The following is a 12714-nucleotide window of genomic DNA, read 5'->3' as shown; positions in this document are numbered from 1 at the left end:
GCTTTTGACTCTGTGTTTAATCCCACTCCATCACATGCAGGACAATTCTCAAATTTGTCATGTGGAGAATCAGGGAAGTCTAGCATATTTATAAAGTAAAACTTCACTTAAACTGAAATTAATCTATACTTTCAGTTGCATTTTTAATAATATTACCATCGATATCTATATACTTTTTTCATTACCAGATTCAACTACAACATTTTTATATATTAAAGGTAATTTTAAAACGATCCTTAACTACTATTGAACGAAATGTCATTTCACCTGATATATTAACATGCTTTATTTCATCAGGATTTACATCTTTAGGGTGGTTGAAAAAAATACAAATTTCTCCTTGCATATTCCAGATGGTCTTATCTTTTCTTTCTAAAGCTTCATCCATAAAGTTTTTATTTTTTGATACTTTTTATTGTTTCATTGCTTTTTCTAGTTTTGAATATATTACCAGAAAGAGAGGAGAAACTTTTGTTAGAGATACTTTAATTGATGTTCTTCCAGATATACTAAAAGCCCTTCCACTGAAGGAAATTGAAGAACTCATCTTATCCACCATAATTGTTTTTATTCAATAGTTGTTATATTTATCTTTGTTCAATTTTACATCCTTGACATATTTCTCAGTATCTTTTACAAATGAAGAGATTGATTGAAACTTGTCTTTTGTGTCTTGAAACATTGTATTTATAAAGTGAAAAAAGTTGGAGGATAAAATGGTTTTAAGCACAGATTCTTCTTTAAATTAAACGAAATTTTCATCAAGAAAATTTTTGTTTAAGCAAAGTTTTATTATATAAATATGGTGAATACAACATACTGCGATGTTTGTAATCACGAATATAAATATTATAATAAACACCTTCAAACCAACAAACATACATATTTTAATCTATTTCATCAAATATCTCCTCTTGAGATGGAAAGAAAACATTGTGATATCTGCTCAAAGGATGTTTTGAAGAGTAGTTATAATAGACATCTTCAATAACAAAAACACAAGAAAAATGATTTTAAAGTAAAGGGAGACTATTATATTGAAAACACTAATGGGGCATTTAAAAATAAGGATTTTTCAATTTGGAGAACCCGGTCCATCATCAATAGCTGAATCAATTGAAATAGTGAAACCTGATGTCAAAAAGTTATTAAAAAGACATTAAAAGAAATGAAAACTTTAAAGTTTTATATGGGAGTGAAAATGAATATGAAAAGACAAGATGAAGAACAAACTCCTTCTATGAGAACAGATCTTAATTTTACATCATAATTTCAAGATTTTTTGAATAGTGGGGTTTATGAAGAACTATCAAGACAAGAGGAGGATGTTGATAGTACAGTGGGAGGAAGTGGATTTAATATTTTAAAAATCATCTTCTGAGATATACACATTCCCTCTTAAATATCATAAAATCATAAAACCCTCTTAAAGCTTCTTCTTATATGGAATTACCAAAAGAAATAAAACTAAAGAAGGCAGATGTTAATATTGTTGTGGTTGAGGAAATTCGCAATCCACCATTCAGGTCCCGTAGGTGAGATATCTCTGTAAGTATATGTGTAGTTAGCCCAAACCCGTTGTTTAGAGGGAATAAATGTGATTCATTCGGGCTGCGACCCTTCAAGATAGCCGTTTTTCTGTTCTATCTTTATTTTGAACCAACCACGTCTCAACTGCCATCACACAACAACCACCAACCGCAACGCCGCTTCACAACAACAACAACGCCAACAGCCACGACCTTTACCGTCACAACTAGCTCTCGCAACCATCGCATCACCGCCATTCCAAGCGTCACCGTGGCCAGGGACCACCACAATAAACCCTCCACCACCTTCACCTCTCCTCCTTCTGCCGCCATTCCCGCACCGCTTGTGGGCACCGATCCTGGACTCGTACAGGGCGCGCGCCGAGCAGCGGGTGCAAAAAGCGGCCTTTCCGGGGAAGTCGGATCAGGAATGATTCACGCCCACTTCTGTTCCGTCCTATTAGCGAGTGCGGGGCGATTTGGCCCCGCCTCCAGGCGCGTCGGAGTAGAATCGATATATGCAAATTCGAGGATCAGGAATGATCCACGCCCACTTTTCCTCCGTCCAATGGGCGAGCGTGGCTCCGCCCCCGAGCCGATCCTGATCCGAAAATCTGCATATGGTTTCTCCTGCCGACTATAAAGCGCCGAGCGCGGGGCAAATCGAGGAGGAAAGAGTTTCTGTTTCGGGCTCGAGTGGGAGAAGAGTTTCTGTTTCGGGCTCGAGTGAGGGAGGTGTTTCTGTTTCGGGCTCGGGCGAGTTGGAGAGGTGTGGCAGCGGCAGCGGCAGCGTTTCTGTTTCGGGCTCGAGTGAGAGTAAGAGTTTCGGTTTCGGGCTCGAGTTGGAAAGAGTTTCTGTTTCGGGCTCGGGCGAGTTGTGGCGGCGGCGAAGAGTGGCAGCAGCAGTCAAGACGGGTCTGGAGGAGAGTCGGGGTTCGGAGTCTGTCGGGGAGCTGCAGAGAGGAGAAGCCGGGAACGCGGTCGAGGGCGCAGTGGAGTCGCTCGTCGCGGGACCCAAGCAAGCCAGCTATCCTCTTTCTCCAGAGCATCAACAACCCCCCCTGTTTCCCCCCCCCGCGCTGAGATAGTGCGAAAAGGGGGGCCCCGTTCCCACCCCATTCCAGGCAGTGCCAGCAAGGCCCGCGGAGGAGCGCGGAGTCGGGGCGCCGCCGCCATTTTGCGGCTCATCACCAGACGGGTAGGCTCGACGCGGTCTCGGCCCCAGGCCCGTCTGCCCCCTTGTAGTTGAGGGTGGTCCCTTTTTCTTTTGCTTTGGAGTATATGTGTTGTCGGCGCCGTCTGTAAAGTAAAACTGTGTAAGTGTTGCCGTGTGCTCGCGTAGTCGGTAGTAGATCTGCATTGTGTCTCTTTTGTTGCATTTGCTTTTTGTGCATAATTGTTGTGTTACTTTTACATTTGCTTTTTGTGCATAATTGTTGTGTTACTTTTACATTTGCTTTTGGTGCATAATTGTTGTAATTGTATATGTGTGCTTTCCGTTTGCCGCGGAATAAATGTGCCTTATGTTGAACTGTTTTTCCCGTTTCGCTTCGTCTTTTCTTTAATTGAATCTCCATCTTACTTCACGTAAAGGGTTGGTCGTGGGCTAAATACGCACAATAATTAATCGGAACCGTCGAGGTTGACGATAACACCGCTCGGTTATCCCGATAGTAAGGAACGGGTCGCTTAAAGTGGCCCGTGTCCGAAGTCGACCTGCGGCGAGGTGCGATCGCCCGGTCTACCCTCCGTGTGGGTACTTAGGTAGGTCGAATTTGGCGAACAACCCTATCCCACGCGGGGGACCGATTGGCACGATCGTGGTGAGGCCGAAAGGCCCACCCGTGACTAGTTCCCGGCATTAGTCCGAGAGGGTCACGACGGAATTGTCCGTCCGGTGGGCGACGTGCCGCGATTCGAGTTACGTGGCCGCTCGCACGCCGGCGGGCGTGAATTCGCAACAATATTAAGAACAACGATAATAAATGTTTTCTCTGGTCTGTTCTTGCTCACTTACATCCACCAAATTGTAATTCAGAAAGAGTAAAACAATATATGAAATATGAGAATACCTTGGACATTAAAGAATTTAAATTCCCAATGCCACTAACAGATATTCCTAAATTTGAGAAAAAGAATAATCTTCATAAATGTATATGGATTAACGGATACAAACAAAGTTCAGATATTAAAAATTTCAAACAACTATAAAAATGAAGAAACACACATTGATCTTTTATATTTTAGTGTTGGATAGAATTCACATTATACATACATCTAATAATTTATCAAGATTAATCTCTTCTCAGGTATTCAGAACATCAAACAAAATATATCCTTGTAAGAGATGTCTTAATTCATTTCATACAAAAGAACGATAAGAACAACATTCAGAATATTGTAGTAATCATAAATCAGCTGTAATTACAATGCCTAAACCTGGTGAAAAGATTTCTTTTGAAGATTATAATAAATCTATCATGCACCCATTTGTGATATATGCTGATTTTGAATGTATCCTAAAAAAGATAAATACTGCTTCTCGTAATCCAAAAGAATCACATACAAATAAATATCAAAAACATATTCCTTGTGCTTTCTGTTATTATATCAAATCATCTGTTGGAGAAAAGAATAATAAACTTGAACATTATAGTGGAAAAAAGCTTCACAAGAGTTTGTAAAACGATTAGAAAAGGAGTGTATCAGACTAACTAAATTAATGAAAGAAACAAATGAACCGATGAAATTAACCGAAGAAGAAAAATGAGAATTTAGAAAGAACAATATCTGTCATATTTGTGAGGAGGAAATTGAGGAGTCTTAAGTTAGGGATCATTGTCATCTTACTGGTAAATATAGAGGTCCCGCTCATTCCTGTTGTAATCTTAATTATAAATTTCCTTCTTTTATTCCAGTCAATCTTCACAACAGCGCCAACTATGATACACATCTATTTATAAATGAACTTTCAAAAACACCAGGGAATATTTCTGCATCACAAACACAAGTCAAAAGTATATTTCATTTACAAAAATGATATTCACAAAACCTTTAACTCGTGTTAGGTTTCTAGATTCTTTCAAGTTTATGGGAACACCACTAGCCGACCCAGCATCAAATCTAAGCTCCACGGGCTCTTTTCCAATTATTATTCATTCTTTCCAAAAGAGGAAATTCTAACTAAAGAGGAAATTCAGATTAAAGAGTGAATTCAAAGTAAAGAGGAAATTCTAATTAATGAGGAAATTAATGAAGAAATTCGAACTGAAGATGAAATTCTAATTATAAAGAAAATTCAAACAATGAATGAAATTATTACAAAAGAGGAAATTCTGATTAAAGAGGGAATTCTAACTCGAGAGGAAATTCAAACAAGGAATAAAATTCAAAGTAAAGAGAAAATTCTTACAAGTAAGGGAATTTATCCTTATAATTATAGGATTCATTTATGAGATTTAAAGAAACACAACTTCCTTCAAAAGAAAGTTTCTACAATAACCTTTATGAAGAAGAGTGATAAGGAATATAAACAAGTGATAAGGAATATAAACACGAACAAGAAATTTGGAAAATATTTAAGATAAAGAACCTTGGAGAATATCATGATTTGTATCTAAAAACATGTTTTATTGTTAGCTGATGTGTTTGAAGCTTTTAGATCACTCTGTCATAATAAAAATTTTTATGGATTAGATCCTGCCACTATTTCACAACTCCTGGTTTAGCTTGGAGTGCAATGTTGAAAATGACAAAACAAGATATAGATTTAATCAGTGATGTAGATATGCTTTTGATGATTGAGAAGTCTAAGAGAGGTGGAATATCACAAGTATGTTCAAAAAGATATGCTGAAGCAAATAATAAATATCTTCCAAATTATGATCGTGCAAAAAGATAGTAATTATTTGATGTATTTTGATGCTAATAAATTGTATGGATGGGCAATGTCTCAATCTCTGCTTTATGGTAAATTAGAGTGGGTGGAAGAAAAGGATTATGAAGAGGCTTTGATGAATATTGTTATTTCTTCTCAAGAGGAATTGAATGAGGAAGAAGAAGGTTATTATTTTGAAGTTGATTTGCGGTACCCATATAACAAGCATATAGTAGGTACAAGTATAATAACCATAAAGACCTTCCTTTTGCATGTGAGAAAGAAACCCCAAAGAAAGAATGGTTAAGTGATTATCATAAAAGTTTTAATATTAAAGGCAAATCAACAGAAAAGTTATTAACAACATTCTATGATAAAGAAGTATACGTTTTGCATCAGAGAAGCTTGAAACAGTTTTTGAGAAAAGGATTGAGAGTCGCTAAAATTCATCGAGTTTTAAAATTTAAACAAAGTCCTTGGATGAAAAAGTATATTAAATTCAATACAGATATGAGAACAAATACAAAAGTAAAATTTGAAGGGGAATTCTATAAATTGATGAATAATGCTGTCTTTGGAAAGACAATGGAGAATGTTAGAAACAGGCAAAACATTAGATTTGCAACATCTTGGAAAGAAGCTTCGAGATTGATAAATAAACCAAGTTTTAAGAGAGAAGAGGTTTTTTCAGAGAATTTTTCTGCTATTCATATTGAAAAGGAAAGTATTGTAATGGATAAACCAATTTATTTTGGAACAGCAGTTCTTGATTTATCAAAGATATTGATGTATGATTCTTTGTATAATGGTTTAAAGAAAGAGTATGGTGAAAATGTTTCATTGTTGTATATGGACACTGATAGTTTTATCCTCGATATAAAAACTGATGATCTTTATAAAGATATGAAGAAAAATATTGGAGTTAATGATACAAGTAATTTTATTAAGAAGAGCGAGTTATTTTAAAAAAAAGAATGAAAAGGTTATTGGTAAGTTTAAGGATGAGTTGGGTGGAAAAGTAATGAGTGAGTTTATTGGATTGAGAGCAAAGGCATATGCTTATAAGTATGGTGATCAGATTGATAAGAGGTTAAAGGGAATAAAGAAACATGTAATAAAGAAATCAATAACTTTGAGAAATTATTATAATTGTTTGATGAATAAGAAAGAAGAATATAGGAAAATGAATAAAATAAGAAGTTAGGAACATAAGATATAAAGTGAAGAAGTAAATAAAAAGGCATTAGGAACCTTTGATGATAAAAGATTTATTTTAGATAATGGAATAGATTGTGTTTCACATGGATATTGTATGATAGAGTGTTTAGAATAGATTGTGTTTTAACAATGGGAAGATGGGTTGGGGGTTTTTGAGGGCTACCGCCATGTTTTTTCACAAAATATAAATGGTCAAACCAAGTATTAATCAAACTAAAGAGTGGAGAAAATCTCCGTCTTGGTATATAAATGGAAAACATAATGAATGTGAAAAATATCAAATAAGTCTTATTGAAAAAATAACTAAAACAAACGTAAATAAAATAAATAAGCGAATCAATTTAAAACCCAGTAAGTTAGAGGATGTAAAGAAAAAAAAATATCCTTGAATGGACTGAAAACTTTGATGGTTATCAATTAAACAATGGAAAAACAATTTACTATAATCTCAAAATGATATGTGGCTCAGGAGGTGGTCAAACAAGACCATTAAGAGAAGTTTATCATTTCGTAATGGCACAAAAGGGGTATCTTAAAAAATATAAAGATTCAAATGTTTTATTTTTAAATATTTTAGATGGGGATTATTGTGCAAAGAAAATTAATCTATTGAAGGAATTTGAGAATGAACAAACCTTTATAGGTTCAATGAGTGAGGTAAACAATATGCACTGGTTAATTGAAAAAGAGTGCCCGAGGCTTACATGTTTCAGATATTTATTTAGAATCACATTACTACTTTACTACTTGAACAAATCATTATCTTATTGTATTGGTTATTTGAAAAGTGTCCCTAGGTTAAAAAGGGAAGACAAATAAATATCCCTTGGGATAAAAAGGGGTTTACTTTTTGGGGAAAAAAATATGAATCGCTGAAAATCCCCCATTCATTTACATGGGGAAAAGTGAGCCAGAATCAGTATATTCACCCTACTCACGGTGCTATGACGTCACGAATGACGTCACAATTAATGTTTATTTATTTATTATTTTATTGTTTTCCCACGATTGACGGTCCGATCTGATTGAAACTTGCCAGAAATATTGCTGGGGACCCGCGGATGTGCCTTTTCAAGGTTTGATATTAATCGGATAAGCGGTTCCCAAGTTACTGCCATTTTATTGCTTTTTTTCAATGTTGCAAAGGTGTACATATCGCAGCTGAAGTGTCGTTCCACCTTATCATGCCATTTTTTTCCCAAAGATATCTCAGAATAATGATAACAGCATATTAATAATAATAATAATAATAGCACAATAATTGGCAGTAATAAAAAGAATAACATGATACAATGACCAATGTCTGTCAACCAATAATGACCTATATATTGTCTGTCAACCAATAACGTCTGTCAACCAATGACAGGACATGGTGCTATGACATCACGAATGATGTCACAATGCTTCCTCTTTTTTATACGATGTCACAATTGACTCTGGGATCTGAGTATGTGCCTTTTCAAAGTTTGATATCGTTCTTCTTCATCTGTTTCAGCTGCTTCCCAAGTGTTTCCCAAGATTTGAAAGCTGTTTTTTCCCAAGGTTTGAATTAATTGTTGTGCTTGGTAGACATTTGTGAATACATTTACAGAGGGGTGAGAGAGGAGGGGCAAGAGAGGAGGGGGGAGAGAGGAGAGACGAGAGAGGAGGGTGAGAGAGGAGGAGAAAGAGGGGGAGAGAGAGGGGGGGAAGAGGGGGAGAGAGGGGAGGGAGGGGAGGGAGGGGGGAGAGAGAGGGGAGAGAGGGGGTAGAGAGGGGGTAGAGAGGGGGGAAAGAGGAGGGAGAGAGGGGGGAAAGAGGGGGAAAGAGGGGGAGAGGGGGGAGAGAGGGGGAGAGAGGGGGGAGAGAGGGGGAAAGAGGGGGAGAGAGGGGGAGAGAGGGGGAAGGGGCGAAAGGGAGAGGGGCGTCACAATTCAAGAGAGGGGGAGAGAGGATGGGCAAGAGAGGGGCGAGAGGGGGTGGGGAGAGGAGGGGCGAGAGAGGGGCATCACAATTCAAGAGAGGGGGGGGAGAGTTATATAGATAATTATCTATCTATAATTATAGATAGGCGAGAGAGAGGTGGCAGAGGTGGACCGCACCTACGGGCCAGCACCGCCGGTCCGATCTGATTGAAACTTGCCAAGGATATTGCCGGGGTCCCACGAATGTGCCTTTTTGAGGTTTGATATCAATCGGACGAGCGGTTCCCAAGTTACGGCCATTTATCTGTCAACCAATGACAAGACATGGTGCTATGACGTCACGAATGATGTCACAATTAATGTTTACTTATTATTTTTGCACGATTGACGTTACAATTCTTCTTCTTCTTCGTTTGGTATGACATCTCAATCGACGCTGGGGACCTGAGTATGTGCCTTTTCAAGGTTTGATTTTAATCGGACGAGCGGTTCCCAAGTTACTGCCATTTATCTGTCAACCAATGACAAGACACGGTGCTATGACGTCACAATCAATGTTTAGAGTGGGGCGGGGTGAGAGTGGGGGCGAGAGAGAGGGGCGAGAGAGGAGGGGGAGAGGGAGGGGGGAAAGGGGGTGCGACAGAGGGGCGAGAGAGGGGGTGAGAGAGGGGGCGTCACAATTCAAAAGAGGGGAGGGAGAGAGGAGGGGTGAGAGAGGGGAGGGAGAGAGGGGGTGAGAGAGAGGGGGCATCACAATTCAAGAGAGGGGGAGAGAGGAGGAGGTGAGAGAGGGGTGGGAGAGAGGGGTGAGAGAGGGGACGTCACAATTCAAGAGGGGGAGAGAGGAGGGGGCGAGAGAGGGGGGACGAGAGAGGGGGACGAGAGAGGGGGGGCGAGAGAGGGGGGCGAGAGAGGGGGGCGAGAGAGGGGGGCGAGAGAGGGGGGCGAGAGAGGGGGCGAGAGAGGGGGCGAGAGAGGGGGGCGAGAGAGGGGCGAGAGAGGGGGCGAGAGAGCGGGCGAGAGAGGGGCGAGAGAGGGGGCGAGAGAGGGGGCGAGAGAGGGGCGAGAGAGGGGGCGAGAGAGGGGCGAGAGAGGGGGCGAGAGAGGGGGCGAGAGAGGGGGCGAGAGAGGGGCGAGAGAGGGGGAAGAGAGGAGGGGGCGAGAGAGGAGGGGGCGAGAGAGGAGGGGGCGAGAGAGGAGGGGGCGAGAGAGGAGGGGGTGAGAGGAGCAGGCGAGAGAGGAGGGGGGCGAGAGAGGAGGGGGGCGAGAGAGGGGGCGTCACAATTCTTCTTCTTCTTCGTTTGATATGACGTCACAATTGACGCTGGGGACCTGAGTATGTTTCCCAGGTGTTTCCCAAGTTATGGCCATTTACGATACGGTTGGTCCGATCTAATTGAAACAATGCCCCAATCCAGTCGTCGTTTACGAGAGCGAAGGAACGAAGCCACACACTGGCACACACCTACGGGCACGCACTAGTTTATTAAGCTTATTAAGGGATTCTTAAAAATGAATAATTATATACTAGTGCCTGAAAGTCTGGCTGGAAACAAGTCTAGCTTAAATGGAATGTGTGTGAAAATAATGACCTGAACTCCGATCAACCTTCAGGTGATAAATGTTCCTTAGCCCTTCGAAATTAAGCTGACCTCCAGATGGCTGCTGCCACAAAGCTGTGAGTGATTTTCTCCTGAACCCTAAACCGTCAGCTGCAGCTTCAGCATGTCTGGAAGATGAACAGACAGTCTCATCATCATCATCATCATCATCATCATCATCATCATCATCATCATCACTTTACGGCCGCTTCCATGTGCAAGCCCTGGTTCACCTCATGGCTGCTTTCCAGGCTGCACGATCCCTTCCTCCCCCAATTGTTAGGCCTTTACCTCCAAGATCATCTCTCAGCAACACATCCCATGTTTTCCTCGGATGGCCTCTAGCTCTCCCTTCCATTCAAATTCATATTTACACACAACTATCCGCCCACATCCTTTCCACATGTCCAAACCATCTCAACCTACCCCAACACATAACCTCACTAATGCTTTCTATTCCTAGCCTATTTATTAATTCCACATTTGATTTCATATCCTTCAGTGTCACATCACACATCTCACCATTCTCATTTCATTCCGTTCACACCTCCGTTCATCCTCCTTCTTGATGAGCCATGTTTCGCTGTGTGGAAGTAAATATAATTAATTCCATCTTGTGAGATATGAGCATGGACATTTTGGTAATAGAAAGCTCTATTAGATAACATGACTATTGCAAAGCACTGGTGTTTCTGTATTAATCACACTGAAACAAATATTTTTAGATCCTTGTGGAGAATCTCTAAGTCTTACTCACATTGTTGTTCTTGTGGACTTTTTTGTTTCACAGCCTCCAGTTTTCATCGAAACTTCCTGAAACTTGGCGTATATATGTAAAACTACTCCGCGCAGACAGTAACCATCTCCGATTTTGAAAATTCCTCCTGGAAAAAAAGTTATGACGTCAAAATATCTCCGCTAATGGAAATAGCCTAAAAAATTATCTCCGAAACTAGGCAAGCTTTTTGAATTCTGTTTGCGGGAATCGAAGAGGGCATCAGAGATGAATTACCAGACATATGATACATCACTATGACGTCATATCAATTTTTATGACGTCATTCCTGTTTTTTGACATTTTTTGTTTTTGTTTCACAGCCTACAGTTTTCATCGAAACTTCCTGAAACTTGGCATATATTTGAAAAAATACCTTGCGCAGACAGTAACCATCTCCGATTTTGAAAATTCCTCCTAGAAAAAAAGTTATGATGTAAAAATATCTCCACTAATGGAAATCGCCTAAAAAATTATCTCCGAAACTAGGCAAGCTTTTTGAATTCTGTTTGCGGGAATCGAACAGGGCATTAGCAGAGATGAATTACCGTACATATGATGCATCGCTATGACATCATATCAATTTTTATGATGTCATTCCTATTTTTTGACATTTTTTGTTTCACAACCCAGAGTTTTCATCGGATCTTCGTGAAACTTGCCATGTATATGCAGAAAGCCCACGCGCAGGCAGTAACCATCTCCGATTTTGGAAATTCTTCCGAGAAAAGAAATTGACGTCATAATATCACCGCTAATGGAAATCGCCGATACCATTATCTCCGAAACTAGGCAAGCTGTTTGAATTTTGTTTGCGGGAATCAAGCCGGGCATTAGCACAGATAATTTATCGCAAACCTGATGCATCACAATGACATCATATTCGTTTTTATGACGTCATCATTAAGAGTACGAGGATATTAGCTCATTTGAGCTTGTTTGTATTGAGATGTGTTCCTTCTCCACAATTTATGTCTTAATTTCTCTTAATTTTTGCCTTTAAGCAATATGGAAGTATAAAATTTGTTGTAAAGTGCAGGTCACTTTATCACCATATAAGAAATGGTTCGCCAGGAAACATAATCTGCAAAGGCACTGAGATCGATTTGAGATAGACTTCAATTGTCTGCAGGATAATTATGCTAATCAAGTCTCTCACAATGACAAGGTCAGAGCTCATCCTTTCGGCACACCAGCATAGTCAATGGTGACAGGCCATGGGTGGATGGAATATAATCTTGGTTCACCATCCTATGATCTTATTAATTCCCTATCAACTGATATATCTTTCCATAATAAACCTGAGGATCATTGATTAACCAATACAATAATAACGAATATACAGTATAATCCCCATACTGGCCCAAGTGCATCTGGGCCTGGTGAGAAATTTTGTTAGTCCATGTTTCGTTAAAGGAGATATGTACCCAACAGTTATGTTTGTTAATCTAAAATATACTTGATAAATCATTACATACTGAAGGTTGTTTTATAAACCAATAGATATTGTATGTTAGTTAACTATGTCACAGTATAATCTTATACACCGATGAGCCAAAACATTATGACCACTGACAGGTGAAGTGAATAACATTGATTATCTTGTTCCAATGGCACCTGTCAAGGGGTGGGATCTATTAGGCAGTAAGTGAATAGTCAGTTCTTGAAGTTGATGCATTGGATGCAGGAGAAATGGGCAGGAGTAAAGACCTGAGCGACTTTGACAAGGGCCAAATTTTATGGCCAGACGACTGGGTCAGAGCATCTCTGAAATGGCAAGGCTTGTGGGGTGCTCCTGGTCAGCAGTGGA

At 39.9% G+C, this 12714-nt stretch overlaps 1 protein-coding gene across 12 annotated transcripts in view; it reads right to left on the bottom strand.

The window, feature by feature from the left end:
* Positions 1-11302, bottom strand: part of LOC147026873 (caspase-7-like) — a 120091-nt gene extending 108789 nt beyond the window's left edge. For 3 of the 12 annotated variants that reach the window (XM_085882750.1, XM_085882751.1, XM_085882752.1), the window contains exons 1-3: positions 10887-11293; positions 10652-10712; positions 10181-10257 (exon numbers count right to left, since the gene is read on the bottom strand). The gene's annotated coding sequence lies outside the window, so the exon portion shown is untranslated. Of the gene's footprint in view, positions 1-10180; positions 10258-10651; positions 10713-10886 lie in introns of all 12 variants that reach the window. The other 9 variants (XM_085882740.1, XM_085882741.1, XM_085882742.1 and 6 more) reach the window with 5 other exon arrangements.
* Positions 11303-12714: the final 1412 nt, after the last annotated feature.

The sequence above is a fragment of the Eptatretus burgeri genome, chromosome 5 (genome assembly GCF_056783735.1).
Source record: "Eptatretus burgeri isolate ZD-2024b chromosome 5, Ebu_testis_v1, whole genome shotgun sequence".
NCBI classification, from domain to species: domain Eukaryota; kingdom Metazoa; phylum Chordata; class Myxini; order Myxiniformes; family Myxinidae; genus Eptatretus; species Eptatretus burgeri.
The sequence above is the reverse complement of the archived record's forward strand: the minus strand, read 5'-3'. Positions and strand labels throughout refer to the sequence as shown.